This window comes from Myotis nattereri (genome assembly GCF_964212035.1).
Source record: "Myotis nattereri genome assembly, chromosome: 6".
NCBI classification, from domain to species: Eukaryota; Metazoa; Chordata; class Mammalia; order Chiroptera; family Vespertilionidae; genus Myotis; species Myotis nattereri.
In genome coordinates, this window is record NC_138081.1 from 46,559,855 (window position 1) to 46,566,919 (window position 7,065).

Consider the following 7,065-nt stretch of genomic DNA (forward strand, 5'->3'; position numbering starts at 1 on the left):
CCTTGAGGGGCTATGAAATAAGATTATAGAACTTGTTTAGGACTGCTAGAGAGAACAGTAATAGTATCAGGTTACAGGATCCTTGACTGAACTAGATGCTTTGCCTTTCCGAAGTAGTTACTTGCATCCACTTAGTAATTCTGCTAAGCTAGTTTTACCCTGTAACTGAATAAAATTTGAACAACATTCAGAACCAAATTGTTTTGCTTTGGAGAAAAAGTGAATGATATAGGGAATTCTATTATCTCTGTTGAATATTGGTGTATACCTTGTGAAAGGTAAAAAAAAAAAAAAAAAGTAAAAGACAATGTCTAGGGAGTAGATGTTGAGCCCATTTCATAAGCAGAGAAAACTTTTTTTTCCCTGTAAGTTGTACTTTTAATCAGAAAATACAGCAGTAATAAAAAAGTGATTTATGAAGAAAAAAAAAACCTGTCACTAGTCCTTTGCCCATGTAATCTATCGCCAGTCCAATATAAAACTAGTTATCTATGTGACCATATTGGAAATAGGGTAATTTCAGATGTAATTAATTAAAATGAGGTGTTACTGGGAATCCAGTAAAACTGGTATTCTTATAAAAAGGGGAAATCTGGACACAGACAGGCAGAACACCGTGTGACTATGAAGGCAAACAGAAACCTAGGTGGTGTCCACAAGCCAAGGAAAGCCAGAGACGCCAGCAAACCACCAGAAGCTAGGAGAGGCATGGAACAGGTTCTCCTCACAGTCCACAGAAGGAGCCAACCCTGCTGATACCTTGATCTCGGAGTTCTAGTCTCCAGAACTGTGAGACAATAAATGCCTGTTGTTTAAGCCATCCAGTCATGGTACTTTGTTACAGCAGCCCTAGCAAACTAATGCAGGGGGTTGTGGTGATTTGAGCTACACTGGACTGCCTGGAAAATTAAAGAGTTGTATGTAAAGGTGGTAGGGGATGCCTAGTAAACAACATTTTAGTCATAATAGCTGCCACTGTGATCACCACTGCCCAGCATATCTACACAGTCCTCTCTATTATGATTAAACAGTGACAGGGCTGGGGCAGCCTCCCCTTTTACTAATGACTAAGAAGCTGAGAGGAACAAGAGGGACCTTTCTCTAGTCACTTCTGTGTGTTTGCTCAGGCTTTCTGCTCAAACTTGTTGCCTGACTACTCACCTTTAAGACTCAACCGAGGCTAACTCCTCAACACTTCTAGGATGAATTTGTTATATAGATTCACAGAGAAAGAGACACCTCTCTGCATATCTTCATCATTACCCTCACCACATCCTATCTAATAAAAGAGTGATATGCAAATTAACCATCATTTTGCCATAAAGGTGGCAGCACCCACAGCCAATAAGGAGGGAATATGCAAATTGACGCCACAAGGTGAGAGGCAGAAGGTGGCGAGGCGGCTCTGGGCCAGAGCGAAGGCGGTGCCAGCAGCCTTCCAGGGGAAGGAAGGCCTATTCTTGCACGAATGTTCATGCATCGGGCCTCTAGTTGTAATATAACTCTGTTGATGAATCTGCCTCTCCCACCACCGTACTATTTAACTCCTTGCCTATAGTATAGTACCTTGTAAACTTCAACAATTGAAGTTGAATATTTCTTAAATATGTCTTAATCACCCTATCCTCCAGTAGCCCACACTATCCTTGTCCTTTGAGATAGATATCTACTAAAATATTATAGCAACCATGTTAGGGTAGAAGAAAGCTGTTGAAGAAAAAAAAAATTAAGGAAATATTTCTTAGACCAAAATAAAAATAATACTAAAGCCCATAAGTCTTAACATTGTTTAGAAGTGAATTTTTATTTTGATGATCAAGAAGAAAAGAAAACTATATTTAACACATTAAGAAGTTGATTCAGGTCACATGAATCTAAATATATAGTACAGCTAAGGGCTCCAGTGACCGACACAGACCAGAATTGCTCTTGTTGTGACTAAAAGGCCTAAGACAAACTTTAAAGGCTTGAAATATTTAGAATAGTTTTTGCAACAGTCAAGCATTTTCCAGTTTGTATAATATCAGAAGCCTCTGAAAAGAATCAAACGATTATACCAAGATGCTGGTCTTTGCTTGGCCCTCGACATCTCTAACACCTCCCAAAATATTCCCCAGGATCTGATTCAGATGAGTCATTCTTTAAAGCTTATAAAAGTAGACATAGCTGGATGACACAAAATTTCATCATCCTGAGCCTGAAGATCCTCTTCGCACCATAAATTATTTCTAAACTATTGTTCTGACGTCAAATAAAGATAAATGCAAATATGTAAGGTGTGGAGAGGTGTTTGCTGACATTGCATGCTGAGTTTGAGTAATGGTAAGCTTAGCATTAGGAACAGCAGTTCCCATTCAGGAGCGGCTTCAAATCTATATTCAGAACAAGCATTGCCTAGAGACAAAAAAAATTGTTTAATCACTGCGTAAATGGGTGCAGCAGGGAGGACTAGACATTGTAATTCCTTCCACATAAGATTTTGCAGGCTGGCCAGAACCTCTTCTAAGCACCATAATTGGAATACATACTATTTTCCATTGCAGATAAGATGTTGGCTAATTTAACTTTGATTTCATTATTTTGGATGTGGTCATTATTTTGAGTTGATTGGATAGGTCATAAAGTAATCAAAATTACATATCTGTGAGTGGTTTCAAAAGGTCATCTAGTCTAGTCCCCAGACTCAAGGCACGATTACTATGATTCCTCAAGCCAAATCAATATATATCTGACTCTTCCTAAAGATTTTCAGAAACAACATCCAAAATCCTGAAGGACTTTGAAAGAAACTACAAGATGATCTCTGGGCAGTCAAAATAAATTTTTTATGAAGTCCTTATTTTAAAATTTACATACTTCTCCCAAATATGTACCTTCAAGTACCTGTATCTTTACTCAGAAACTAGTTGCTCTTACTTTACAGAAAAGTCAACCATGTTTGGGGTCTTCTTTCTCAGCCCACACCAATTAGAACAAGGAAGTAGAAGGAGAGGGGAATGAGAAATGAAGATGCTACCCCCTGACTACAACAAGCAGCACAATCAATGGATAGTAAAGAAAAAGACTAGCCACTGTGGAGAACAGTGTGGAGTTTCCTCAAAAACCTAAAAATGGAACTCGCATTTGACCCTGTGATCCCACTTCTAGGAATATATCCCAAGAAACTAGAAACACCAATTAGAAAGGATATATGCACCCCTATGTTCATAGCAGCACAATTCACCATAGCTAAGATTTGGAAACAGCCTAAGTGCCCCTCAGCAGATGAGTGGATTAAAAACCTGTGGTACATCTACACAATGGAATACTATGCTGTGGTAAAAAAGGAGTTCTTACCATTTGCAACAGCATGGATGGAACTAGAGAGCATTATGCTAAGTGAAATAAGCCAGTCAGAGAAAGATAAACACCACATGATCTCACTTATTTGTGGAATATAATGAACAAAAACAGATCCAGAGACAGAGAAGCATTGATCTGACCACCAAACCTCAGAGGGAAGGTAGGGGAGAGTGGAGGTAAGGGGGAGAGATTAACCAAAGGACTTATATGCAAGCATATAGGCCTAACCAATGGACACAGACAACAGGGGGGTGAGGGCATGAGTGGGGGGAGGTAGGGAGTAATGTGGGGATAAGGACACATATGTAATAACTTAAACAATAATAAATAAATAAATAAAATGAAAAAGACTAAAAAATAACTACAAAATTCAAAAAGCACAACAGCCTTGAGCCCCAAAATATCAGGACAATCAGCGCAATGCACCTGAGGCATTACTGTATTACTACAGCTTCATATAATAATGGTGGGATTGTCAGATTTAACAAATAAAAGTGTCAGACACCCAGTTAAATTTGAATTTCAGGTAAACAAGGAATAATTTGTTAGTACAGTTGTCCCAAATATTGCCTATGCTGATCTGAAATCCAAATTTTACTGCTTGTCCTTTATTTTATCTGGCAATCCTAAATAAGATGATGACCCAAGTCATCCGTAAAGCACAACCTATGTTTAGCACACAGTTCAAAGCCATGTAACAAATACAATATTATAAAATGTTCCATTGATCGTATTTAAGAAAATCACAACTTGCAGTTGTCTGAAAAGTTCATTTATGTGAAATACTTTGAGCTATGCATGTTCTATTCACTACAGCATCTCAGGCATAAAATATACACTTAATAAACATTGGAGAAATAGTGGAAAAGCTTAACATACCATTCCCCAGCCGTGGGGTACCTCAAGCCCCTGAAGATTGTCTCTAGCCCCTCCTGGTCATTCAGTTTTAGAATTCCTTCACACCTCCTACTGCGGTGTCAGTTCTGTTGTCCTGCTTGAGTCCAAGCCTGACTCAGAGTCGGTGTCACTGTCCATGTCCAGCTCCCGTTCTCATGTGTGCCTCTTGTCCTGGGTTTCTGTGATGCCAGAGTCAACCTTCTGTGATAGGCTTTTTGAGAAAATGAAATGATACTTACACTTCCTTAATATTTTGGGCTTTCTCTGCAAGCCCATTGTTACAAGGGTCAGTCAGGTGTGTGGTGTGAAGGAAATGAAGAAACAGGCCCAACTCTTCCCCAGGAGCAGCTTTTCCAACCCCACCCCCTACAGCAAGCCCCAACCTGGAACCACTTGTTGGTCACTACAGGCCTGGGGGCTGGCATTAAGCTTGGGGCTTCACCAGATGTCCAAGAAATGGCTACATTTCATCTAGAACTTGTGGCCCACAGTTATTCTTTGTGGTCCGACCAGACCAAGACATTGTCCCTCTCTTAATAGAGACAGTCTTGAACTCTTAACAGGGTTTGCCTCAGAGAAGTGAGACATGGAGTGTGGCTGTGGGAACAAGATGAACAGGACATGCTTCCCACCCTCAAAGAAGCTTACTTTCTATCTTATGTGATTATCTGAAGATGGTTTTACAAAAATCTTATTTGTCATAACTATTTCTAAAATAAAATATAATTTTCTGGAAAAAATAAGTCCATCTCAGTTATCATCAATCTGAAAACTAAATGCCAGTATATCTCAAAACAGTGCTTAGCATGTAGTTAATCATTAATAAGTGATGGCTATTATTATTATTATTTTTAATCCTCAATTGAGGATATTGTTCCATTGATTTTTAGAATGAGTGAAAGGGAGGGGGAGAGACAGAGAGAGAGAGAGAGAAACATCAATGTGAGAGAGACACATCGATTGGTTTCCTCCTCTGGCTGGGGATGGAGCCAGCAACTGAGGTACATGCTGAAATGGAACCCAGAACCCTTCAGTACGGGGGCCCACATTCTATCCACTCAGCCAAACTGTCTAGGGCAGTGATGGCTATTATTAGCCTGCTAAGACAAACTCCAAAGTCTCACCAAGCTGAAGGAGTGAAAGAATTTCAAGAATACCTTCTTATTAGACTGCCCAGAGGCTAGTCACAGCTGTGGGAGGTCCATTTCTTAGCCAACCTCTATCCCCTGCTCCTAGGAGGGAAGTCAGACAAGATCTAGGTTCCAAATTAGTATAATTGGGTTACAGGGTGTGCTTCACATTCATCCTACTTAAGTAGGTGACTTAGAGCCTAGGTTGGCAACATTTGGAGGGAACAAAAATTATTTACAGGGATCCCACCATGGCCTAAGTGCCCCCTCAGTTTATCCTAATAGAACTCCAAGGTAGGAGTGTTAATCTTATTTTACTGTTGAACCTGTGGCTTATGTCTACAGCCACACAGTCATAAATGGGTCAGTATTGGGAGTATTACCCAAGTTTGTTGCCTTGGCAGCAAAGAAACCTGGAAAGAAACATACATTGAAATTTTACAATGCACGGACCATAATGGTAATAAGTAGTAAGTGATTAAAAAAATTAAGGACAGTGCCATCATATACTCCAGAAGATACAAAAGAATGTATCCTATGACTGCTTCACTGTGTTTTGTTTCCCCATGGAACCAGATGCTTGAGTACCAAGCTTTAAAAGATGGTTGATTGTTGTGGTCTCATGTTTCTGTTCTAAGGCAATGGTGAGTTCCAAGGGAGTATTGTGGAATCACATGTGGCCCACATGACTTATTTTCCTTTCTTAAAAAGGTCTTTCCTGGTATCGCCAAAAGAGCTAGCTACAGATCACTAAAAATCATTCCTAAGTCATATTACCAGTTTTTAAGCTTCATTTGCTAAAACAAGCAGTGAAATTGAAGCTCAGGTTCCTTTTATTCCTTTTGGTTACTTGCTACTCAAACTGTGGCCCCTCGACCAGAAGCATTGGCATCTCTTGAGAGCACACCTGGAGCAATTGAATCAAAATCTGCATTTTAACAAGATCCCTCAGGTGATTCACATGCACATGAAAGGTGAGGAGCTCTGCTCTAGTTCACGCACGTAGCCTCTTCCTGGCAGATGTGCTGATAACACTATGCCACAGTCCTGAGGTGTGTGCCAGGCCCTCTATGAGGCCGCAGTAATACTAAGGTAACTAACAGTGACCTCTGTGATAGAGAGAAAGTAGAATTAAAAAAGGATTCTGAGCAATCTAAAAATGCTCACCTGGATCAATGAGAATTCCTGTATCTAAATGCCTTTCTGCTCTGCAAAAGAGTGGAGTTCAGATTGGTTTTCAGTGAATACAACACACCTGAATGTGTGTTTGCTTCTCATGAGAAGATAACCTAGCAAAATAGAACGAAGAAAAAGGAAAGATGCGTACATCTCCTATACTGCTAAACTGTTCCTTCTTTCCCCAGTAACTATGCCTCTGCAGCACTCCAACAAAGATGTAAGACAGCGAAGTTCGTTAGAATTCACTCCCTTAACGAATGTTTACTGAGTGATTACTATAGGCCCATCTCTGTGCTCAGTGCTCCAGTTACAAGTAAAAAAATACATGGTCTTTGCTCTCATGAAGCTCACAGGTGTGTGTGAACAATTACTACCCAAGCCTGTGAGTATGAACTGTTTGTAGTGAGAGAGGAAAGGACAAATTCTGCCCCCGTTTTCCTTCCTCAGTAAAGTTTGTAGCATTACTTTGATAGCTTCCATATTCCTCTAAATATTTCTTTAGCCCCTGAAATGCAAA